This window comes from Cygnus atratus, chromosome 3 (assembly GCF_013377495.2).
Source record: "Cygnus atratus isolate AKBS03 ecotype Queensland, Australia chromosome 3, CAtr_DNAZoo_HiC_assembly, whole genome shotgun sequence".
Lineage (NCBI taxonomy): Eukaryota > Metazoa > Chordata > Aves > Anseriformes > Anatidae > Cygnus > Cygnus atratus.
The window spans coordinates 89,762,752-89,789,599 of record NC_066364.1 but is presented as its reverse complement, the minus strand read 5'-3'; the positions used below and the strand labels follow the sequence as shown (position 1 = coordinate 89,789,599).

Below are 26,848 nucleotides of genomic sequence, written 5' to 3'. Positions count from 1 at the left end.
CCATTAATTCTGCATCTCTTCAAAGGAGCAAGCTGCAGGCCTAACCCCAAGTAACCGGGAAAGTGGAAAAACCCTGGCACCAAGTCCCCATTTTCCTAACACAACACATAACAGGACTAGGATATAACATCCGAGAAGAACAAGCAACAGGCACGCTTCTGTGTAGTCCTCATTCATCGCAAAGAAAGCTCCTGCCTCAGCTGACACTGGGGCAGCGTACCCCTGGGGCTTAAGCAGCATTGCCTGGCACATTATCCATATGCAGTCCTAAGTGATTTTCTCAAAACAGCTGGTGGAGATGGAGCAGAGAAAGAGCAGTTTAATGCCAAATTTTTTCACTTGATGCAAATATCAACCCCCTTGAGTACCAATTTGGCATTCTTCAGCACAGACATACTCTGCTTTTGAAATATTTACCTTTCCTTTATTTTATAACCTTAAGAAAATGCTGTGAGGAATGTGAACTGTTTTGTTTTTTGTCTTCCTATGACGGCAGAGATTTATTTATAGCTAGGAACTGGAGGACAGTTCTCACGTGGCTGCTGAAAATTAAAACAGCATGTAGGGTTTTGTTTTGTTTTGCTTTTATGCCTTTGCCGCTACAATCTCTCCCTGCGTTCCCTAAACCCGTGTTATTGTAACCAGAGCCACATTTTGCATTGCTACAATTGCAGGGTTATGTAAATTCCAAAGGCTTTAAAGGAAAGGGCCTGCAGATTCTGCTCTGAGCCTAGGGAAGTTGACACAAACAGTTATGCCCAACATCCAGGGAGAGGCAAAGGCATTCAAAAACTATCAACAGACAGGAAACATAAGTCTCAACCAACCTGACATTTTCTAAACCTTTTAGAACTTGCTGCTTTCCGTTACATTGGTTGTTCTCTTATTTTCAGTGTTGTGCTTTGCTATGACAAGGGAATTTTCCTTCTACCACTCTTCGCATGTCCTCTCCTGCTTGCCACTGGTACACACCAGTTTGTCCAGGAGAGCCAGCAACAGAAAGCTCTACAGTTACAAACTCTTCAGGCTCAAGGAGCTGTATTTTTACAGTTACGAAACCACAACACATTGACTAGAATTACTTTATTAATGAACACTTTTAGATTAAAAATAAAATTACACTAAAAAGAGAAAAAGCATACTCATGAAAGACAGCAGTAGAACAAAGACCATGCATCTGACCACTGCACGAGAAGCGTCCCTACTTTACAGCAAGTAGGGTGGGAAGAAGTGTGATACATGGTGCACGTCCGTGTGCGTCTGAGTAACCAAGCTGTAATGCTGACTCTAGCTGTGCATTTCTGTGTGGGCACGGGCAAGCCAATTCTTGTTTCTGACTCTCTAAAAGAGGGATAATAATGCCTGACTCAGAGTCAATATCAGAAGGCTTTGTGCAAGCTTGTCTTCTCCAGTGTGTTTAGACAACTCAGCTAAACGAGAAAAATATTTAGCATGCTTCTCCAGCCTTGCTTCTTGTTCAGCTCTAAATCACCACTTGTCAAGTTCTGCTCAAACCTCAGACAAAAACCTAGATCACATTTGTGAAGTATGTGGAGGTTTTGCACAGTATGGTGCACCCTGTTCACAGGAGCATGCTAGTAAGAGCTCAGGGGAATTACTGTATTTGTGCAAAGGAGAAGCCGTAACTCCCCAGCAAATTCAGCTGACACACAAGGAAGGATGAGGCTGTGGCACTACTCCAGCATGCTGCTTTCTATGCTTGTTGAATTTTCCAGGCAACCTCAGTCTTAGTGCAGCAGATATGGAAAAGCAGGGCTTGCTGCATTGTTTACCCATCTCTTGTACCGCACGGAGCTGATCACAGTAAGTCCTCAGGAAAGTAACCAAGAAGCACTGCCTCACAGCCACATAGGTCAGTGCCAAGCCAACACATGAAGAGACACTCCAAGCAACTCCCAAGCTGTGGTATTTTAAAAACAGTCACTACAATGGAAGAGATGACCTCAGTAGCAGACAATAGTCCCTACTCAGCTGGTAGTTAACGCTGCTACACAGGTAGTGATAGCTGTTGTTGGCAAAGTGCAGCTGTTTAAATCTTACTTAAGAAAGATGAGACCCATTTCTGGAGCTGAAGCTACAGAGGACACCCACATCACAAATTGTACAAAATTTGAATGTAAAAACTGAAGAATCCACAAGTAATAAATATTTTTGTAAATGTGGTCCTGCAGTTGGCCCAGTGGAACATAACTCAGACACAGAGAGATGGAGTCCAAGGGATGATCTATATCAATTTCTTTTTGAAAAAGGACAGTGTAAGGGTCTGTGGAAAATCAGAAACAAGCAGCCAGAAGACAAAGAGAAACCAGAAATAAAAGGCAGCTGTATTAAACTGTGTCCCATTCATAGTGCACCTCATGACAAGTACCTGAGAACTACACATTTTGCTACACAAACCTTGAATCCTTACCTCCAAAATGACAAATTTAGTGCTCCAAAGCACTGTGGAGCACAGGCAAGAAACTTTGATACCCTATTAATATCAAATTCCTCTCAGATTTCAGTCTTAAACCTGCATCAAAAAAAAACTGCATCAAAAAAAACCTGCATCAAAGTTCATATAAGCCTCTAAATTACCAGCACTGCTTCCTATAGATGTCGGTCTCTCATCCCAGTATTAAGAAAGGTGGAGGTTGCTTAGCTTTTGGTACTTGAGAAGTGTGCAGCCTGTAATTAATGGCCAAAGCAGCAGCATCGCTCCCATCTACAGCTCATTTGTTTGCCTGAGTAAACAAAATCCTTCCTTCCCTTCCATATACTTTGACAGATACTGCTTGGCTCAGCAGAGTTAGCAGAGCAGGCAGGACAAGGGGCCACTTAGTCAGCTCTGTGACACCATTTGCCAGCTGGAGACCTCCAATATCTGACACAGTCAAGGCAAAAAATCGTAAAATCCTAATAAACATAACCACACAGACTCTTTGATACAGCACACAGACTTGATGAAACAGGAATATAATGAAATCTTCCTACTGATACCAAATGGCAATAAGAAAATGAAAGGCCTGTGTTGGCCCTGTGGTTCAGTGTGGTGAGGTCTGGTTAGGCCCATATTAGATTCTCAGGACTATCATGTTCCACTGCTGGGTAAAGGAAGAAGGACAGAAAGAAAGAACAGTTGTGACTGTATGGGTAAGAGGTAGATGTGTGTGTGTGGAAGCAAAGCTAAAAAACAACAAAACCTGAAATGTTCTAATGGTCTCTAATGACGTAACTCAGGTGAGCTGCACATCATCCTTCAAGAAGCAGTCTTCTCTTATCCTCTGTCCTTGCTGCAATCAGCTACACCCAAAAATATCTGGAGGGAAAATTATATCTGACACAGCCATGTTAAAAATGACCCAAACTAAGAAGTGGCAACTCTGAGGGTGTGGGAAAGTCTGCAAACAAATCACTGGGTGTGTCAGATACGCAGACGCTAGTATAATGCGGTGATTACTGTGTCTCCTCAGTGAATATGTAAAAGTTAGCTTGGTGTTTTAAGAACCATGCACAGTGACCGATAAACAAACTCAAGTCTGGCTGTGTTTACCTGGTAGTACAATGTTGACTGTAACCCCAAGGCTTCGTGGGACACTCGGAACATAACTGAAGTCCAGAGATCCTAAACAAATCCAGTTTGGCATCTTTGCTACAAAGAGACTTTTTAGACTGTTTCAAGTTATCACCGAACTGGGAAAAGTGCTTTTTGTGATACCCACCAGTACATTTGTTGGGGAGCTTCACTGTGGCTATACGGCCCACCATTCCCCACCTTAACAGCCTCACAAGATACAGTGTGTGAGATCCAATCAAATGGCCAAAGCAGGCCCTAGAAACAAGCCCCCAAAAATTTGGTATAAAATTCAGCTTTAAAAATCCAAATGCAACTATAAGAACCTAGAGAACTCATGAACTTAGGGCTACACAGTTTAAAAGAGGAAACCTAGAAGATACAGCTTATGCATTCACACAGCCTGTGCTGTTTCATTACAAACAGGTGGGCAGGTACACAGACAAACAGATAACACATTGGAAAGCACATATCCTGACACATGCAAACACCTAAAAGCAATTAATAGCAGTGGCCAGCCAGCAGAAACAAGCCCGAGATAAAAATAGGGGGATTTTTAATGGAAGTCTGAGAACTATTCCTATTTCTCTGGAGGTGCTGTCATCAAGCCTGGCAACAAATTGTCAAGCACCCTCTAGCTTCTTTGTGGATTATATTTATTCCTGAAAGAGCTAAAGAATCCCAAAAGACCATGACTAATGAGCACTCCAAGGGATAACTGATGTTTGCCTTTCTCTCCCCCTATCCCTCGTACATTGTGTGTAACCATTTAGTATTGAGTACCCAGAACTGAACATGGAGTTCCCAGCGCTGTTTCATCATAGCTCAGAGACATACTTCCTCAGCAGGCTATTTGGATCAAAGACTTAAGGCAACATCCCTGAAGGACAAGACAAGGCAACACACAGAGGGGACTTTTTCACCATCTGCTTCCATTTTAATTTGCTGCACTCCCATATGTCACCAGGGGCTGTAGGATGTTCAATTGGATCCCGTGTCATGTGCATTCATGGGACAACAAGGTCTTCACGTCCTGTTTGCTACAGCCCCAGACACTGCATACTAGACATGCAGTCCAGCAGACTCCACAGAACATTTATCCCACTAATGTCACACATTAACGTAAGACTTTCCAAATGAACAGTGAGAGGTAGAATAAGGTTAAGTTTTATGGCCTGAAGTGAGGCAGCCATTCTCACTCTTAGTTTAAAGCAGCTGACAATAACAAATTAGGCATTTCATTGTACAGAGGTACAGTATCATCTCCCTGACCTTTGATACCTGATTACAAAGATCATAACTTCTTCCTCTTTGAAGAATATGCTGTGAATAAAAAATACATACAGCTACGAATAATATCTGAAAAGTGAGAAAAAGCAAAATATTAATGTGTGTGTAATCTGAATTTTGTATGTGCAGGCAAGTCCATTCCTTTGGTTATCTCTGTTGATATATCTTGCAAAAATGAAGGCCAATAATTGTAAAATTAACTCTCAAGTCTGATGAAGCAGCTTTCTTAATCCACTTTTTATGAAAAGTGCAGTGATACAATATGAAAATATTGAAGTTTTATATTAGGGTCAACTCCAGTTTGTATTTACAGTAAGTGTTTTCTTAGATAAGGCTCCCATTTCACAGTAGCTTAGCTACACTAACAGATGTATAAATCAGAAAGAGTATGGGCCTCTGGAGATGTCCCAATAGATGTGAACATACTAAACATCACTGTTGTAAGCAAGCAGGAGATGAGGCAGTGTGGAGTTGCCTGCTAAATTTTGCCTCTGTTTAAACACAAAATGTGTCACAAAGGGCACAGTTGGACATTTATGGCTTAACACATGCCCCCCAGCAGGTACATGAAGCTACTCTAGATAAGCCCAGACACAGCTGGAAAACAGTTCATGGGTCCCCCAAGGAAAATTTCACCTAGTCAGAAAATGCATCTGTTTTTCTCCCTATAACTTAGCAATGGTGAGTGCCAAAGACTTCGTAACATTCACACAGGCTGCCTGAATCCTGCTGACGATGAAAGGCTAAGGTCAAGCTTTGTACTTCTGGCATTGGCAACGCATTTCAGGGCCTCTACAACAGTCAGAGAAATTCACTCATTGGGATGCCTGACCCTCGGGGCAGTAAAAGTATGAAACAAGCAAGGAGGGCAAGTTCATATCTCAGTAGGGCACAGTTGGAAGACAGTTCATATTGGCAGGGCCCTAGCATGGTTATTACTCTATCCCTGCATAACAGTGCAGGAGGATGCTGACAGATCAGAGCACAGGCAAGAACAAAACCAACTGTCTCTCTGTGCATTCAGCTGTTAGAAACATAGTTTAATTGGTTCCTGCTGTATACACGGCTGCAAAAGTAGCAAAGGACTAAAGTCCCCTCATGTTTGGTCAAGATCTTGCTTTCTTTCATCTGTTGTGCAGATGCTGATGGGGTCACCTGCCTGGAGGGGGTCAGGATTCTGCCAAATGGATTTAAGCAGGGTACTCACAGTCCAGGCATCTCAGCTTAATAGCCAGTGACTCAGTGAGAAAACCAAGACTGTCTGCACAAAAGGATGGCTCCATTCCTGACATTTGTAAGGAAGAATGATACCCTGACAAACCCTCTCTGCAATTTTGTGCTGTTTAATCTAACAAGTAAACCCATTCTACCTAGCTAGGGCAGGTCTCTTACAAGCAGTCATTACTGGAAGTACCTAAGTGTACCACTTTGAGTACCACTCTCAGTGCAGACAAAAGCCTAAATGAAGGGTGGAGGGGATGAAGAGAAGAATTGGGAAATATAAATAGATGCTTGGGGGAGCCAGAACATGGGGGGGGGGGGGCGTGGAGAAAGAAAGGAGAGGAGTACAAATCCTTTGCAGTAAGGTGATATACTTGCATTCTGGGAGAAGTAAAATTTTGGTTAATATATGGTTTGCCTAAAAGGTAGGAGACAAAAGATAACGATGACAAAGGTGTTATAATATTTTAGTTAATTGCCATGACTTCATCAAAGTAACATGTCAGAGGACATAGACATAACTAAAAAATAACAAGGAGGAGGGGGCGTCTAACCTACCTGCAATGAGAGTGTTTATACAATAGTGCAGACTCCTGTCAGGTTGCAGGCATCTGAATAAGCCATGCCTCAGTTTCATGGAGTGCTAAGTCCATTAATATTTGTAAAGTGCTTGGAAATTTTTCAAAGGAAACTGCTGAATGGAAAAATAAATTGCTAACTATATAAAATCTCTTCCCTTTATCCTCACATATTGATATAATGTAAGATTGCAGACAAGAAAATATTCTCATGGTTTAACTTATGTTGATTAAATAGAGCATTGCTTCAGCTCCATCAGAAACAATCTGGTTAATGAGCATACCATACCCACTGCACTCAAGGGCTTGATCTTAAATCAATGGAAAATACAGATCCAGTGGCTGATGATATATTGACTACAGGTTTTCAGAGACGAACTGGACTGTTGTAATTTTTGGGGGAACAAAATAGTTCCATGTTAGAGGGAAATCATGTTACATGATGTTAAATGTTACAAGAGTCCAGGAAACTTCTACACACAGATCAGCAGAGGCAAGGATGCTTATAGGGTTCTACAGTAGTTTCATTCCTTCTTGAAAAGGTTGCTCTCTTTGACCTGACAAGGAAAGGAGCAGAATTGGCAGGCTGATGCAGAGCAACATGGAATTCCCACATATTTCTGTCACAGCCTTCTTGAGATTTGAAAAAAAACAGATGACAGCCTAGGACCAAGAGCGTGCAAATAGATTAATGATTTTTCAAGACCAGCCTGAAACATCTAAAAATAACCTTAAACTTTTTTTTTTTAAAAGCGCTGAGTTTCCCTGGAAAATGGAAGCACTGACAATATTTGTTATTCATTAAAATATCAGCAGCAATCATTGTATTGATGAGTACATCTGATTAAAATGTTAAGATTTAGAGAAATATTTAAACTCAAAAGAAAATGCAAAACATTTCTAAAAATAACTGGCAGAGTGTTAGCAAATTAAATCATTTCTGCAAAAAATTGACAGTGTTTGTAATCCAGTTTTGAAATAGGGAACAGGGAGAGCTGCCGGTCACTTTCTTTCACTGGCAAGAAGGTACAGACAGTACTAAAAGTGAAAGTATAGTTTCTCCATGCTCATTCTTGACATTTAAAGGACTCTCTAAAATGTGAATAAGTTTCTGAAGGTTTATGAAGTACCTGGTCAGGTTCCTCAGCCCACATTTTAGGAATATGACTGTTTCTCCTGCATAGAAAAGCTGAAACATCAAAGGATCTTCACAGTGTTTTGACTCTTGAAGACCACAGGAACATAGAAATTGACTACAAAGGCTCAGGTCAGAAGTCCATCGAAACCAGTATCTTATCTCCAAGTAATGGTCAGCTGTAAATGATTAGGGAAACAAACAAAAATACCATACGTAGTCTGATCCTACTCCTGCTCAATCCTTTTAGTTGTTTAGGACCAGAAGATGGGAGTGTAGCCAGATAATCAGGTTTAATAACTACCAGTGGACCTATCCCCTGAGATTTCTCATCTCTTCCCACAGCTTTGTCCTGGGAGAAGGGAGTCTTACTGCATGATATCAAAGCCGTGAAATGTAGACTTGCATGATCAAACCCAACCTTGATTGTGCTCATTGGCAGAAATGTTCCTTCTCCCTACAGTACACGTATTTCCTTTTTTAATTTACAGAAATTCCCTGGGAACATATCTTCAGCACAGACCTTAAAAAGCAAAATTGGACCTGATGACTTACTTCCAAGATGAACATTTTCCTATAGGGTACTGTGTAAATTTCAGTCTCTTAAGACTTCATGGCTTATTAATTCAACTGTTTAAGCAGCTAAAAGCATTCTTCCTCAAAAGAGCAAACAAAATAGAGATCCCCTCAAATCAGGCTTGTTCACTAACTTGAAAAATAAAAGCTGTAAGAGTGAAAACGCTTCCTTTTTAATACCTTCTTAAAAAATTGATATACCAAGGAGACAGAGGAGAGTTTTTGGGTACCACAGATATGCTTTGTCCTCAGTTCAGAGGAGAGCTGGGCTGGCACAAGCATTGCCTGCATTTAAGCCATTTTGGGACACAGTGAAGAGGAAAATACTCTGAATGAAAGCAAATGTCAACTTCAAAGCTCATGACCAGTAATATCAACTGCAGTGATTATTACTTTGAAGCCAGCAAAACTGGGAAGTGAGTAAGCACTTGTTATTCACAGAGGGAGCCTATTCCTCCCTCACTGCCAAGTTTTCCTCCATTCCTCAAGGTTACCTCTCTTTCCATTTTCCCGCAGTCTAAACACATCATTCTGATCTCCAGCCCCTACTCCTTAAATTCCATCTCCTCCCTTTCTTATCTACTTCCCTCTTTCCACCTTAAGTCTCTCTAATTCCTAACTCCTGAGAACCCTTATCACTGGTATAAGCCTACAATACTCTCAGAATAGCTTTTCTACTAAATCCAAAAACCACAGACACTTCTGGGCTCCTCACTACAAGAAGGACATGGAGGTGCTCGAGAGAGTCCAGGGAAGGGCAACGAAGCTGGTGTGGGGTCTGGAGAACAAGTCTTACGAGGAGCAGCTGAGGGAGCTGGGGTCGTTTAGCCTGGAGAAGAGGAGGCTCAGGGGAGACCTCATCGCTCTCTATAGGTACCTTAAAGGAGGCTGTAGAGAGGTGGGGGTTGGTCTATCCTCCCACATTCCTGGTGACAGGATGAGGGGGAATGGGCTAAAGTTGTGCCAGGGGAGGTTTAGGTTGGATATTAGGAAGAACTTCTTTACTGAAAGGGTTGTTAGGCATTGGAATGGGCTGCCTAGGGAAGTGGTTGAGTCACCATCCCTGGAGGTCTTTAAAAGACATTTAGATGTAGCCCTTAGTGATATGGTTTAGTGGAGGTCTTGTTAGTGTTAGGACAGAGGTTGGACTAGATGATCCAATGATGAGGTTGGACTTGGAGGTCTCTTCCAACCTAGACGATTCTGTGATTCTCCTGGTCAGATTCGTTACTCAGCATTGTCCCCAAACTAGAAAACTCCTGCTATGAGAAGACATTATCTGATACCACAGAGATCACTGGAGAAGCCAGAATCTCAAGTGTTGAAATACCACATGGGAAAAAAATTGAAAATATAAATCTAACATGCAACATGAAATCTGGGCAGCACGTACACTGGACACAAAGCTTAAGGGAAATACTTTGTAGGGAAAAGCCTGTTTGACCATTATCAGGCCCACATTTAACACACAGCCCTAAGAAATCTTGAGCCTGCATTGCCAGCGGGAATGCTTAGCGTGCGATGTGTTCATGGTCACGTGGCTACATGGTTCTCAGCAAATCAAAGCAGGGCACATCCTGAATATTTCAAGAAAAACAGAATATGAGCACAGGACTGACATACCAAAGCTCATGGGAGCTTCTGGCAACATGGGATACATTCCTCTGTGACTTCTGCTGCTGTGAAACAGCAGTAACTCCGCTGACTTGCACGGAGCTGCACTGCTGTAAAAAGCACGTGAGAAGAATCAAACCCACTGTGTAGATTTGCCCAAGCCAGTCAGCCAGCATTTCAAAAGCAGCTTATAATTTTGGCTGTCTTAGTTTTCAAGCATCTCAGTGCCTTAACGAGACACTAAAAATAAAGAGCCAAAATTACAGGTTACTTTGCACAACTTGGGACTCAGTTTCTCTGGACCAAATTCTGATGCTATTTGAACTTACTTCTAATTGAAGCCTAGAATAAGTTTTCTGAACAATACAGAGTTACAGAAAACTTTGACTAGTACAAATGACAGCAGGCTTGCACTGTCTGTGCCTCAGGTCACTCATTACCACTATGAAGGCACTGAGCCAAATCCTCAGCTGAAATACATTTGTCCTAGCTACATGGGAGCCCCCACACCTATTTACACTGGCTGAGAACCCATCCTAATAAATCCCATTTAACTAATTTACATAGCTCTATGAAATTTAATACCCACACAGAGCTTGGAAGATAAGTCCTCAGCCTGATACACACAGAGTAGTACCAAACAGAAGGAACTTCAGTGTTAAATGGAACTGCAGAAAGATGAGAAATGACTCAGATTTACTGTGTGTTGGTATAGATCCTGAGTCATAGGACTACCAGTTTTCTGGAAATGCACCATTTCAAAGGAGCGGGATATTAGGAAGCATGGCTGGTGAAACAGAAAAGCATTAGAGACACTAGTGTCAATCAATAACACAACAAAAAGCAGAAGAAAATACACACAAATTGTTCCACCCAATGAAAATCAGAGCAGCCGGTTTTCTTTTAATTGTGGAACATGCTGTGCTCGCCCGGGGCTGCAAGAGCAGGAAAGAGAGAGAGGGTCAGATCACCACAGGATTGACCCAGGTTTGAAAATTCATAGCATTTAAAGCACCAAGAGCCAAACCTCCCACACATCCTTCCCCTAAGTGTCAGGAAATGGTGTCCCCTGATTGCTCAACAGCTGGGTCAGATGGCTGGCCTGAGGTGACTAGATGGTTTTCTGGGATTCCATCAGGCCTTGGGGGAAATTTATGGCAATTAAGGCAGATGGAGCAAAACCAGAACTATCTGAGAGATGCCTTCGAGCTCTTGTTGTGCCTCCCTGCCAAAAAAATGCAGTCAGTGCATGCCATGTCTGGACTTGGTAAGGAAAATTTTTGTGACTGATTTCAAGATGAACTGAATGATCTCTGCTCTACGTGAGGAGCACAATCAAAATAACCAGCAGGAACAGCAGCAGACAAGTGATACAGTGTGGTAAGGCCACTAAGATATTCAGAGAATTTGCTTATTCAGCTCTCTGAAACCATGAGACAGCATTTCAGTACACATAATATAGACCTCTAAAACCTCAGGGTTGCGCTGTGACTGTCATAAACTCTAATAGGGAACTGCTTTCTGTTTCACAAAGAAAAACTGAAAAGACATCTGCCATGTCTGCATTGTGATTATTTCGTTTACTTCTATAGGGGCAGTGTCCACCAGTGGAAGAACTAGCAATTCCCTGGTACAGAGAATTCAAACTTGAGGATGCTGTGACAGCCCATAACTTCCTATAAGACACTAAGTTTATCTCCTGCAAGATCAGTAACTCTTTTCCCAGTCCCCCTCCCATACTTCCCCCAGAGAGAGTAACTTCTCCCCTAAACAGCCCACAAGGAACTCCCAAACTCGCAGCACCCTGCAGGTTGTGTCATTCCCCAGTGGGATTCCAGGGTGGAGGACAGAGTGAGAAACTGAAACAGAAAGGAAGCAGTCAGCTTAATATACCACAAACGTGGAATTTTCTCCTCCTTGGTCCCTCTTCCCACCCTCACAGCTTTCTCCAGTTTTGTATCTGTTAGTTCTAAATTGCCCAATGCACTTGAAACACATCAAGTGCTGAATTAAATAAAAGCGTCCTTTGCTCCCACACACTTGTCTCGGCTGTGAAAGCTCTCAGGCTTTTACTGGGGCAAACAGGTTCCTAACAAGCTACTACAGTTTTTAAGGATTTGTTTTCTTTCACATTGCCAGCCAACATGATAAAGTAGTTTCTAGGAAAAGGAGCTGCTAAGATACTGGGAACAAAATCTGGTAAGAAATAAAGCAGGGAGAGAAAAGGGATTCTGATATATCAGAGTAAAGCAGCGCAAACCCCAGATCAACTCCTTCTATGTCTGGAGGCTCCACTTCCAAAGTACATCCCAGCTCTGAGAACACAGGCTCCCTTACACACACGCTCAGTACGGTTGCTTTTTGTCCAGCTCAATCTACCTCATTTTGCACAGTGTGGCACCCCCAGCAGCAATTAGACCTTCAATATCTGCCCAGTAAGGGTACCCCATCACATCAGCCAGCACAGTGGCTACATCAACCACCCAGTCACGGATAGGGACATGCCTGCAGCTGCTTTCAGGACAGCTAATTCTGCCCAGTTTCATTCTGCAGGGGTGACTCCTGTAAAACTCCCTCCTCCCCACCCTCACCTTCACTCCCGCCTGCCCCAGCAACCTACTCTGCTACCTCCAGGGGGAAAAGTATTTGCAGACTTATTCTCTCACCAAAACAACTCAGCCCAGGGAGCAGTGACTTGCAACAGCCTTTCTTGTGACTGCTTGTTGGCTGAAGCCAATTCCAAGCAGCGCGCCACTCTACATTGTGCAACTCACTTAGCTCCTGCTTCTCAGCCCAGCTTCATGCTTATGTTCAAGGGCGTCATCTCTCCACCCAGCACTCTAGCTGGCAAAGAGCTTTCTAGAGCTGCAAGTGCTGGCTAAGTATGTCAACTTCACACAGGAAGCACCAGACACTTCCACCCACCTGGGGAAACCAGCTGGTTCTGTCAAGGGTCTGATTAGCAAAGATGCCACCGAGGAAGACAGCTGTGTCCCCAGAACTGCTCCCACCTCTGCTGGGGGGTGAATGAGGGGCATCCAGCTGGGTGAGGGTGGAAGGAGGTAAGGTTAATGGCACTGAATTTTAATTGTAAATAAATAAAGTTGAGTGCCCCACTGAAAACACCTCCTTCCTGTGGGGCAGGATTGGAAATCTCTGGGTTGCTGAGGTATAAAAAAATAAAAAATAATAATAATAATAATAAAAGAATCACTAGTTTTCCTTAAGATTTACACTGTCTGTCTGCAGTAGTACTTCTGCAGGTTTTTCACAAGGAGACTTTAATTCCAGCAGCTGCCTCCTTCATGTGTCACCCTGTTACAGCTAGTTTCTGGATGTGAGATGCCTCCTTCCTCTGCAGAAGCAGTGGTTTCCCGTAATATCAAGCTATTGCAGACTCAAGGCACTAAGTTTGTCAGACTTAGCAAGCAGTATCCTATACTCACGTTAGGATTATTTACCATCAGGAGCCTGGCAAACAGAAGTGGGATAGGACTGCACTGTCAGGGAGCCAGGAAGTGTCCTGACCTCCCCATAAGGAAAGAGGAGCTACTTGCTGCACAATATGACAAGGGATTAAAGAGTTAAAAAAACAGATCCTGCATTGTGAAATGCACTAAGGAAGTTGGGTTTTGCCTAGGGATTATAAGGGATTTTGCTGTTCTGATACCAGAACATGAAGGAGATGGATTCTAGTTAATTTTGTAGTCTTCCAAAGATCCGTCCTTCCCTCTCCTTCCCCAACCTCCCTCGTCCCCCGTCACCCCAAACCATTTACAGAGTCTTGCAATAGCCTGCATGGTCAGCCCCTCTGCGTACCTTTGGGAGAAGCAACCAAGCCAAACCTGAATCCTTGTGCTGCCAAGCTGGCTTCGGGATCTTTCAGAGGAGAATAAAAAAGAAAGGAAAAGAAAAAAAGGGGGAAAAAAAAAAGCAAGCAGTACTTGTAGGGATTTGTTCTTGAAAACAAGCAAAAACATGAGAAGAGTTGCTGCAGCAGCTGCACTTACACTGTAGTGCCTGTGTCTCTGTGCAGTTCCTCCCTGTTCTGCAGCCCTATAATCCACATAGAGAAATGCCTCTGCTGTTCCTCTTGCTGGCTGTACTGTTGCAGTGAGACTGGAACTGCTGCTGTTTTCAGTTTCAGACCAGCCTCCCTCTCCAAATCCTCTGACGTCAGGCAGCCTCTAAGAGATATTTACGGCATGAACAGTCTAAAAGTTTTTCTAGGTAAAGCCTAGATTTGTAAATTTTACACCTTTGGATAGAAACCCACTCCAAGGGGGGTCAGGGAGGAGATGGTGGGTAACTACAGATGTGGTTGCATAAGTCCCTGGCAAAAGGCAATCCCTGTACTTTTCTGCCCATGGTATATTATATCCACACCCAGGATGTAACTATCTGCCATGCAAGTCCCCATTTGGAAAGCAGTATTTTCCAGTCTCTCAGCTGTGCCTAAACAGTGTTCGCTTCAAGCCTGGAAAAGAGGCCTCGCTCCTAGCCCACAGCCCTCCACTGTGTCCAGGCTTTGACTGGATTTAACTAAAAGAGGAGTGAAACAGCCCTCTCAAGCATCTTGTCCACATCCTCTTTCAGTTTTGCACTAAACCCTTTCAGCTGGAACATTTTTCCAGACATGTGGGCCAACTTCCCTCCTAACTTTAAAATACCTTCTAGAAGTGTCTCATCTCAGATAAATACCAGCTCAGAAAATTCATTTGATCTTTGATCTGTATTATTCTCTACCTATTTGCATCTCTGTTTCTGTCATTTCTTTGGTACATGCCAGCTTACTGTACAGTACTATATATTTCACTGGCTGTGAAAGCCACTTGTTATGTAGAAGAGATGCTAGAGCAAAAACTGAAGCAGAAGTATTAGCATTAATGTTAAGCAGTACTTGAGGAGCAAAATGCTCTCATGGTATAATCCTGTTAAGGCAAGTGGTGACAAATTTTGGCTGATAAGACCTCTTTGTTTTGCACGTAGGAGCTGAGCTTGGCTGTAAGCCTGTAAGTATCCGTAGTTCCATCTAAGAGATGAGGAAACTGGGGCTCAAAGGTGAAGTGATATATGTTGAAAGTCCTTGAGTGGTGGTTATAGACAGACCTCTTTAAGAAGTTCAAAACTTATTCAACATCTTCTGGAGGGAGAAGTCTACAAACGTGCTGCTATTATAAGCAACTGTTATTTTTTTTTATACCCCATCATTTCCATTTGTAAACAGTTAAAAGAAGTATGTGTCCCGGTACCACTTTTGGAGATGCGAGTGCTATTTCAAAATGTAAAGCCAAGGCTCTTTTCTGTGCAGCTTACTGGCAGAGTAATTTTACCATGCGGGGCTGTGGGGATTATTTTTTTCATGAGCATATGCTTTCTCTCTTCTGCTTCTCTCTTCTCATCATCATCTTTGGGCATGGGCCAGGGCTCTTTCAAATCAATAAAAATCATCTGATCAATTTCAAAAGGCTTCAAATCAAGTTTGTTCTGATAGTTTTCTGATGGCAGCTAGCCCCATACATTGCCGTATCATCACTATGACCAAAAAACTTTGAGAAAAACTCCAAAAGAAAATGGTGTCTCTCTGAAAAGATTTCCACTTTTGTACTTATGAGATAGGTCTAAGAATCTGGCAGACTCAGGAGCAAGAAAATGTTCTCAGCCCCAAAGCAGTATTCTGTTGAGCAAAGGAAGTAAAACATTTTTTGTGTAAATGGAAAGTGCCCACTTAGAACTATGCAATCCAAACATCAAACAAGCAAGGGTACTGTCCCCTCTGGCTATTACATTTGCCACTTGTCGTCTTAAGATTAGCAAGGATAATTCAGTATGTGACTCCCTACCCTGCCATGCTGCACACTCTTCTTGAAGATCAGCCCTGGAGTTCAGACGCTGCCTGTTGGCAGCTTGTCCCATAACAATCTGCAGGAAATTCTAAAGGGCAGAACGATTCAGGGCTTCACTGTAAAATACCAGAGCTGTTCCTTGTGGGTAGTTCCACCTCTGAGCAGTTTTCACTGACTCAGCTGCTGTGGTTAATAAACTTTCAAACGCACAGTAAAGACTTCTGTTGTTAGCTGAAGATAAGATGTTTATCCATGACTCCTGCTTTCTCTGATGAATTTATAGGATTATAATACATCTACTTCGTAAAGAGTGGAAAAGGAGGAACAGTGGAAATTCTGACTATCACACAGAAGTAAACCATTAATAACTGTAGCCTGTCTTACACTGTGACCCAACTGCTAGTGGGATGTCTTCATTACAAAAGACTCTGCAGCAAGACTGAAATGCCAAGAGACTGAAATGCTCTGGCTACCCATGATACAGGCAATGACAGGGAAAGCTGCCCTGCGTCCCAGTAGCACACTTCATTTCTGTCCTGAAGGGACATGCCTCTTAACACGTAGTTAGCTCAGAGATACACAAGGCAGAACATCCATCCCCACTCAGAAGTGCTACAGCATTCCAGTTACTGCAGATTAAGTCAGTATTTCCACAAATCTGTTGTGTTTCTTTCCGCAAAATAAATTTTTTTAAAAAGTATAGCCAGTTGTGTATGGTTGCATACTCATAACCTGTACACTGAATCACATAAGACTTCTTTTCACAAGAAGCAACAGGAGCCCTTTGCAGAACATAACACCATGATACGAAGAGCATGATGATCCCATCTGCAGACAGCATGTAATTTTATTTCATATAGAGGAGAACCAGGACTTTCTCCAGTGGACTAGGAGTGTGTGTGTGTGCATGAGCACAATTTGCTCCATTTGAAAGATGATTTATTTAAAGCAGTACTTCTCCCAAAAGATTCTAGAGGTAGGCACCTTTAGAGGGTGAAAATCACCTTTGTGCACAGGACCAACAGAAACGTAAGCATTACTCAGTCCCGAAAATCAGAGAACAGAGTAGGACCCTCTGCATCACTAGCACATGACTGGCAAAACAAGAGAGCATGTGTTCCTCAGCTCCAAAACAGTTTTGTTATATATTCACAGGAGCAACCACTCTAGTTGTCACTCCCTTAGTACTGCGTAACGAAATAATAAACCAAAGGAAATGAAACCATATTCAATACCAGTCTTGCTGCCATAGTGGAACAGACCATTCAGCTCTCTAGGCCTGTACACTGCCTCAAGCAGTAGATACCTGATGATTCAGAGCATGAAGAATGGAAAACATGATACATCCAGCCAGCTGTGGACTGTGACATTACATAAGAAATGGTAGGGGGGTGGGGGGGAGAGAAGAGAGAAAATACTTTCTTTAATTCCACAGTTGATCGTTTACACCCTGAAGCATGAGGTTCATTCAGATGCTGTCTTTTCCCTTGCACTGCATTGCTATGAATGTTATTTCTGCATATATTTCAGCTTTGGCACTCAGCCAGTGCTTTTTTTTTTTTTTCCAATCCACTGAAGTCAGGAAATGCAAAGTTATGGCATATGTTCAAAAGAATAGCACACACCAAAGCATGCAGAGAGCTCTGTCTTTGTCCTCAGATGCACACAGCCTTGGCCGTAGCTTTTAAATCCACCCGGTGATTTTCCTTTCATTTTGCATGACAGAATCCTATCCTCTGTGTACTTTGGCGCCCAGATTTAATTCACTACTGGACTGACCAGAGTGAAACCATTTGCAGATCTCCTAGATGCCTTCACTTCTAACGCATGGAACAGCACCATGGTTTGCCAGGTGCCAGTAATCAGGTGCGAAGGGAAGCTGGTTCTGTGTAGCAGATGGGCATGTGCCAGCAAGAAGGATCATTCTAAGACACTGCCACGTCCTACGCAAGGGATTGTACTTTGTCTATTAGATAAGGGGGAAGGAGACACATTCTGGTGCTGTACTACAGCGTATGTGAGATGTTCCCTTTGTCACATGGGATCGTGCAGAGGATGGTTAAGTGTCTGAGTATCAATGCGTGACACTAGACAAACAAGTATTTACAGCCAGACAGTAAAAAGACAGCACCTTTCACTCCATTTCTTCCTGTATCAAAGTCAACAAAAATTCAGAATTGGGGGAGAATGAGGCTCACAAAACTAAAGAAGGGCTTCCAATTGGAAGTGGCGCAGTGTTAGAGTAAATCTTACAAAACTAGCATCTCTGCCACACACTGCAGACTGAACTCAGAGACTGAGGGATAGACTGAGTTCCTTAAACTAAATTTAGCAACAGTCTTAACCTTGCTGTAGAGTACTCATACATGGAGGTAGGCAGAGAGAGCACATGCTGAGCACGCCCTGCCTCCACCACTGGCAGAACAGGAGGCAGGAAAGAGAGAGCTCTGTCCCATGCCGGGAGTTGTGGCTTAGCTCTGACTCCTTTGCTCCAGTCAAGGAGACCAAAGAGAATTGAGCAGGCCAGACTATTTGGACAGTTGTAAACTAGAATTGTTCTGCTGATATATAATATCAGAATTAAACATCATTTTTATAATATATCACAGCCCAACTAGTTATTCCCAGAGCTAACTTAGATTTATTTCATTTTCCACCAAAAACTATATAGTGAATTCAGGTTAACCAGGGTCCTTTGAGAGCTTTGTGGGACAACAGTTTCTTGGCTTCTTTCTCACACGTACTGGATTGAGCATGGTTGGAGAACAGATGCTTCAAAGAAGCTAGAGATATATGTGGAGGAAAAAAAATACATACACAGAAGACATACAGACAGAAGTGGCACCAATGATACACCATGTTAACAGCAATCACCATATGTTATAAAACATCAGTGGAGTCTGGTTGGGAAGGAGAGTTAGATTATGTGGACTGTATCAAATTTAAGTGTTGACTGGCATCATCTGTTTCTTTTATTTCCTAGACATTCTCTCTTCTTGCAACGGATTTATATTTAAAATACTCCAGGAAGCCAAGAGAGCCTATTAGACTGGCAATTATCCTGAGTCACTTCCTATAATGGTTTAAAACAACTTTTCAGAAAATCTCTTCTGTGGGGGTGGATGCAAGTATATCAGTGGCTCACAGAGTCAAACCAGCAAACCTGAAAGGCGTAATAAACTATAGCTAACCACATTACACTTTTAACAACATTGAAAGAACACTAAGGCTGGAAGAACAAATGTTGGAAAATGACAGATATCAAATTTTAAAAAATCCATGTGAACTTACATGAAATACATTACGATAGGGATGTGTTTATCCACTACTCATGTAAAACAGCTGTGGCAGAATGTGGGATGGGACACAGCTCCCTGCATTTTAGCTCAAGACATTTAGCTCAAGACAATTCTATTTCTCCTTGCAGCCACAGCTGATGCGTGCCTGATGCATGGGATGAAAGAGTATCTACAAAATGTGAGCAGTGCAAGCAGAGTTTGTGCTGTAACTTTGGCACTTCCACACTTTCAGATGCTTTGGTTTACCAATGATTAAGCTCTTTACTGTTGTTATTTCAATATCATTTGCTAATTATAGGGGGAAAAAATCAATTCCAAAACCTTTTTTCATGTAATCCTACCAAATTTACAAGTTATCAGCATCTCTTGAAGTCACCTGAATACAGGAGTTTTGCTCTACTGCTGTTGTGTGACCATACCACTCTCCTCTTGCAGAGTTGCCATTTCAGGATGTGATACAGTCTGGCCATGACATATCTAAGTGTCTTTTGGGGCATTAAAATTTAAGAAAGTTCTTGACTTCTTCTGAAGTGTGGTACAATCTTTCAGCCACAAGCACAAAGACTTGGCACAAATATTCTAGGAACTGTAGGGACTGCTATGCTTGAGACCCAGGTTTTATCACTAGACCAGCCAAAAGTGACCTTGTGCATCCTTGGTTACCTCAGCTGCAGATGGGGGAATTAAGATAGCCTACCTACAGGATCTTAACTGATAATATCAAGAAGCATTTCATAATATTTTACAATGTAAGAAATGAAAAAAAAAAAGAAAACAGAACAAAATTAAACCATAACATTTAGGTATTCTGTCTCCTTTACACTTACTAAATACCAAAAAATGAAGAAAAAATTATCATGTGACATATGTATTTATTGTGAACATTATGTTTCTGTAACCTGCCCAATAATCTATGGAAATGAGTAAATTCACGGGATTAAACAGAAAGCTACTAAACTCCATTATGGTTTTTTTTTTCCAGATCTTGTAACTGAATGAGTTTAAAGATAGAATACTCATCTGAAGAATCCAGTTTTGGACTAGAACTGGGGAGAGGTGACTCTATGATCGCAGCATATTCAGACTTCTGGTGAAGACAAACAGCTTTAGAAGTTTATTCTAAGAGCATGCTGATTCCCCTGGGTCTTAGCATCTGTATATTTAGCCATGGTTTAAGATATTCAATATCACATAGCATCAGGTTTTTGTGTCTGAAGTAGAATGAGACACTGAACAGCTATGACTGTCCATTAGGAAAAAAGACAAGTGCTATTTCCATATTATTTTCACAAAGACTACACAGAATTGTGATTCAAATCCTGTGAGTACAAAGATTGGCAAATTAATTTTGTAACATGAAGAAAAGAGACAGCTGCTAAGAAATAACTTGCAGGCAACGACAAATACTGACTTCGCAGAAGACAATGAGAGTGGGAGTGGGTCATAGGAATGGGTCCACATCTGAGTCAACTAAACTCTTTTGTCTCATTGTCTTTAAACAGCAGCAGACGCAGAGACCAGAACTGAGAAATTAATTTCAACTGCACAGAAGAAAATGAGGGGGCTTAAAATTGTCCCTGCAGTACAAGAGGAAAAGGAAGCATCTCACTAGAGTAAGTACATTATGTAATGGAATGGTGTTGTGGGTTAACCACACGATTATTTCACACAATAAAAACTTATCCAAAACTTCACTAAAACCTGAGAAGATGGAAATTCTCAAAAATAAACCAGAATACCAACTGTCATGTCTAAGCCCATTGCTCTCCTGAATCATAGAATCATAGAATGGTTTGGGTTGGACAGGACCTTAAAGCCAGTCTAATTCCAACCCTCTGCCATGGGCATGGACACCTCCCACCAGACCAGGTTGCCCAAAGCCCCATCCAGCCTGGCCTTGAACACCTCCAGGGATGGGGCATCCACAGCTTCTCTGGGCAACCTGTGCCAGTGTCCTCACCACCCTCACAGTAAAGAATTTCCTCCTAACATGTAATCTCAATCTCCCCTCTTTTAGTTTAAAACCATTCTCCTGTGTCCTATCACTATCTGCCCATGTAAAAATGCACTCTCCATCATTTTTTTATAAGCCCCCTTCAAGTACCAAAAGGCTAAAATGAGGTCTCCCTGGAGCCTTCTCTTCTCCATGCTGAACATCCCCAGCTGTCTCAGCCTTTCTTCATGGGAGAGGTGCTCTGTCCCTCTGATCATCTTCATGGATATGCTCTAACAGGCCCACACCTTTCTTGCGCAGGGATCCCCAGATCTGGATGTAGCACTCCAAGTGGGGCCCACCCAGAATGTGTTCCTTAGAATCCCAAAGCAGTTTGAAATGAATGAAGTCGGGATGCTCAGTATATTCTAAGACCAAGGTACAACATATTGTCAAATGTGCTACAAATTAGTCCATTTTGTTCTTATATACCCATTTATAGGAGAAGACAGGCCATTGGTGAAAGTTAGCAGTAGCGAACCATTTCAGACAGAACTTTTTTAAGCAGTGTATCAAGAATAGGCTACATATCTTTGATTTGTCTTTTCCTTTGATTATTCCAATATGGATGGAAAGGTGGCAGGCTCAAACAAACAATTTTATGACTTTTTGTGTCATTTTATAAAATTCTGTGTCATAAAAAATGGTATTAGAAGACTCATGTCCTGATTAGGTGCAGAAATTATCTAAAATCTAAAAGCTTTGTTCCTGCACTTTTTTTTTTTTTTTTCAAATGAATTTTGCAGGTATGGGAAGGTGTAAAAATTTAATTACATTTGGATCAACTTAGCCAGGACATGAAAGTGGCAGTTTGTGCAGAACATGTACATATGTTTTAGGTCTTGGAGTACTTCATTTATCTGGGTCTGTTTCTTCACCTGTAAAATGGGTATTACAGATTTGAGTGCTTGACATGGATGCTGTGAAGTTAGTATCATTCCTCTTTCTAAAGATCTGTGAGCTCTTCAGACTGGAAAAGCTGAAGAACAACAACTTATTTTTATTTAGTGCTTGCATTGACAATACACAATTGGATGAGATGATGAAGAATAATCTTACGTGAACACTTTCCTTGCTTTATCCTCCTCTGTTGTTGGAGTACCTGATTTGACAGGGTTTCTGATAATTTGTTTCATATGGGCTAAAGACAACAACTGGGCAATTATTTCTGATGACTGTGCTTGTCTTCCTGAATATCTTGATAGCAGAAAAATTCTTTTGAATAACATAAGGAAATGGCAAAAGTTTTTCTGTGTGCATGTCATGTCGTATTAAACTAACATAAGTTATATGGAATTAGCATACAGACGAGAGAAAATCACTGGTATGGAGGCAATTACAAAAGTCTCTCTATATTTTTCTTATTTGGGATGGCAAATATATTGTTTCTAAGGACAGGAAAGATACACACTCAAGAATAGTGTCAGGAAGCCCAAAGCAGTCAAATGGATGCACAAAAATAAGACATTGCTTTACAGACACTGTACTTATTTAAACATATACAAGTGCAGAAGGCGGTAGCTGTGGATCCCGCTCTTCTTTCTTAATACAATTTCCAAAATTCAGCAGTAAGTCCTTATTTTTGTTTTGGGGAGAAAACGGCTGCTTTCTATTTGCTCTCTATTTTATTCATTTTTTATGAAAACACAAGTTGCTCATAAGAGAAATGCTCAAAGCATGTGAGTATTCAATGGTTTATATATGAAATAATCATGCAATATAATGTTATTGATATTTAGAAACAATATTATGCAATTTCATTATAATATTATAAATTATAAGAAAAAGGATATTTTTATGACTGGTGGCAACAGACCAAAGCTTTAAGCATGTGATCAGATAAAAATAATACCAGCTTAAACGGGTAGAAAAATGCAATGAGGGCTGAAAGGTAGTACAGGGCTAGTCAGCCTGGAGAAAGAGACTGTATTTGTTGTGCCAGGACTACTGAACAGTGAATCACAACTAAGAAATTATCAGCTAAGCACTGGCATGGATGCCGGCTTTGGTTGAAAAAAACAGGATGAAGACACTTTTGCTTCCTCCCCAACTCTGAAACTGATGAAAACTGCTTTATATTAAGCCCAGACACAGTAGCCCTCAGAAGCCATTCCAGAAGTGCAGGACTACTGGCATACATTAATGCGTGGAAGTGGTAGAAGGGATCACAAAATGACTTCCTTCATGCAGAAATAAACCCTCTGAGGATAATTAATTTATATGAGAGATTGGCCATGAGCATCCACAGAAACTAGGGATTGTAAAAGCAACCCAAATGCAGGAGAGTAATTAGGAATTGGTGAATTAAGTATTTTGTGAAACTTTGTACTGGCAGAATAACACAAAGCTGCTAACTGGGGCAAAGATATGGTTTTGGCAACGAATTACTTAGCCAGCTTCTTTTCTTCACATTGGTGTTACAAGTCCGATTTTGTTGATATCTGTAAACGTCTTTGAGATCTTCCAATGGAAATTACTATTCAAGTTTTTAAAAAATATTATATAAAGCAAAAGTTACAGTGCCAGAATATATACAATGAATCTATGGGAAATCATCACTCTTCCATGTTTCAAGAATTGTTTGACAAGTTTTTAAATTATTTCTCTGGGAACTGGTCTGGCTTAAATGTGTTTATCCTTTGCCTTTTGTTAACTCATGTTTGCATTTACTGTCTATTAATAATAGATGAACACAACAGCCTAAGGTACTTGATTCTTTTATGAACTGTAGATAATTCCACATTTCAGTCCTACATAACATCAACAGCATAGGGAAAAATGGAATGTGGCAAGAAGCCCAGGAAAAGGCAAGTTGAGTTGGACTGGGAATTAGCTGGAAGGATAATAATCCTGCAAGCCAATATTCATTAAGTAATTTTATGTGCAGCGGAAGAAAATTATGATACACACTTGGCACCTGGAGACTTTCAAATGTAAAGAAAAATATTTCAATAACTGTACAAATTAGTTAACAATTGTAACATAAAACAATTATTTCAAAGGAGTGTTATGCCAACATGATTCAGGTCTACCAAGCACTATTCTGAAACTCCAATAAGTAATCTAAAGAATTGCTTATCAGACAGTCTAGCTGTTTTCTGAGATGTTATATAATCCTTCCCAGTATTTTTCTTTTTGCAGCCATCATTTGGGCTACTTCCAAATCACATTCACTTCAACAACATGACATTAAGCTTCTGGAGATGCTTTAGCATACTCTAGGACCTATGTAAGGCCTGTGAGGCCTTGTATCACAACTGTAGAATGAAAATTTTAAATGTTCAATAACTAACAATAGAAGGACACTTATTAGTAGTAATTATAATAAAAGTACACCTTTAAATATACTGTTTGGAAAACAGCATACATAAACTTGATTAAATTCCTGCCTGTTCTTAAGTTATTTAAACTAAGCCAAAATAAGACTAACCTACATGAAGGTAAGATGATTAATTCCTATTGCGATGGGTGATTTCCACCAAATGGTGTTTTATTGCTGCAACTTTTCTTTTAAATTATTCAATAGACACAGCAAACAATATGAGTTCCCCTAAAAGGTAAATTCCTAGTGACAATTTAGTTCCTTAACCTAGCTGTGTAACTCACCTAGAAGGAGAGTTTCTTTCTTCTTAGGTCACTCAAAATCACTCTCTTAGGTGAGACTACTGGAGTATCTCATTTGAAAAGTGACAGATCCTACTCTGTATATGTGAATTTCTGTTCAGTAGTTAAATAGCTATTATTTACCTGAAAGTAAGCAGTAGACAGGGATTTTGTTTTGTTTCTTTTCCTTTTCAAGTAATGTTTCTTTTCACATGTTTTCAGCGGATCAAACTTCACCTCTGTAAATATAAAACAAAACAAAAAAAATTGTAGGGAGTCCTTACACATCTTATTAGATTTATACAGCTCGAAAAGTGGACAAGCCTTTGGACATACAAACTCCTTACTGCATGTCTTTTTTGTTTGTTTGTTTGTTTTGTAACTATCATTTTGTCTAATATAAACTATTGCATCTCTTATATCCCTAGACTACACACAGGCTGACATTTTTTTCATAGTTCACAAAAGAATAGCTTCTTTGGTGACAGTAACTGTTAACAATCATATCTGTTGTTATAAAAGCAATTACCTATGGGCTACTTATTTGCAATAAAAATTGTGTTCTGAAGAAAATCTTGAAATGAATTTATGTACAAGTGAAACTCCTGTTTTTCACAGAGACTGTCTGGTATATGAGTTGGCCCATGTTTTCAAATATCATATCTAGGACTTGATAGTTATTATAAGCAATCTTTGTATAGCTTTGGAAAAATCTGACTGGAGCGTTTTCAAACCACTGCCCTCTCCTGGGAGACACAGAACAATGCAAAGTTGAGCAACTACAGAGCTCCTGATCTTGTCACTGTATCTATAGTATAAATAATATACCTAATATACTATTAGATTAATAATAATATACCTTCATGAATGCTACTGGTATGTGTTTTTCTGTCAGAAAAAATACCTCTAAGGTCTTTAGGAACATCACTTTCTGACATTAGGATATACAGGCATTCCTGTTGCATTTATGACTCATCATTTCAGTTATAAACATCATGTGAAAGATCAAAAACAATTGTAATTTTCTTGAGAATGATTATAGTAAGATTCTGATTCTGTGAAGAAATAAAGGAGATAAAATGCAACATACCTGTTAACTATTAAAATGTTGTTTGCTATTTTGGATTTTAATTATTATAATTTTTTTTTCATTTTTGGCCAATTTACGTAACTTCTGTGTTCTTCAGTCATACATGAAAGATGGGTAAAATACATCTTGTGACTTCTGTTGGTAAACTCAGGGTCCTAGATTTAGCCTAGATTTAAAGAGAATTTAATTCCAAATTGAAACTCACTGATTTTTTACATGCTTGGGGAGTCTTAAGTGAAACATACTAGATAAGTCTAAATAACAACTAACTACAGGATCCATGGCCAAGACACAGATGTAAGAGTGACATTGGGTAAACAAACCTTTTTTTTTTTTTCATTTTAATGTAGTGACTCAGGCAGGAAGTCTGCCTCTTCACATTGGCAAATAACTGATGTCTGCAGTCCCTGGATACCAACCCTTACCATTTATAAGATTTCTCAACTGTAGACGCACAGCATCAGCATGTGACAAAATCACCCAGCCTTAAAAGCATCTGGCATTCGAGACTTGAATGAGCAATAGTAGTTGGCTTACTTAAACCAAAAAAAAAGAACTTTGCCATAAAAAAAATATTTTTTCCTTCATTACTTGAAAATATGTAGGAAAAATAAACTAAAAATAATATAATAAAAATAATAAGATAGAATAGAAATAATACAAAGTAGAAAAAGCAGCAGAAATGAAGAAAAAGAAAAAGAAAAAGAAAAAGAAAAAGAAAAAGAAAAAGAAAAAGAAAAAGAAAAAGAAAAAGAAAAAGAAAAAGAAAAAAAAGAAAAAAAAGGAAAAAAAGGAAAAAGAGAAAGAGAAAGAGAAAGAGAAAGAGAAAGAGAAAGAGAAAGAGAAAGAGAAAGAGAAAGAGAAAGAAAGAGAAAGAGAAAGAAAAGGAAAAAGAAAAGGAAAAGGAAAAGGAAAAGGAAAAAGAAAAGGAAAAGGAAAAGGAAAAGGAAAAAGAAAGAAAAAGAAAAGGAAAAGGAAAAGGAAAAGGAAAAAGAAAAGAAAAGAAAAAGAAAAGAAAAAGAAAAAGAA

The 26,848-nt window shown here is 40.5% G+C and overlaps 1 protein-coding gene across 7 annotated transcripts in view; it reads right to left on the bottom strand.

Annotated features, from left to right (window-relative positions):
• Window positions 1-24,890, bottom strand: part of DAAM2 (dishevelled associated activator of morphogenesis 2) — a 209,423-nt gene extending 184,533 nt beyond the window's left edge. For 3 of the 7 annotated variants that reach the window (XM_050709543.1, XM_035557149.2, XM_050709544.1), the window contains exon 1: window positions 12,655-12,706. The gene's annotated coding sequence lies outside the window, so the exon portion shown is untranslated. Of the gene's footprint in view, window positions 1-12,654; window positions 12,707-13,807; window positions 13,849-13,998; window positions 14,149-24,873 lie in introns of those variants that run through there. The other 4 variants (XM_035557155.2, XM_035557129.2, XM_050709546.1 and 1 more) reach the window with 4 other exon arrangements.
• Window positions 24,891-26,848: the final 1,958 nt, after the last annotated feature.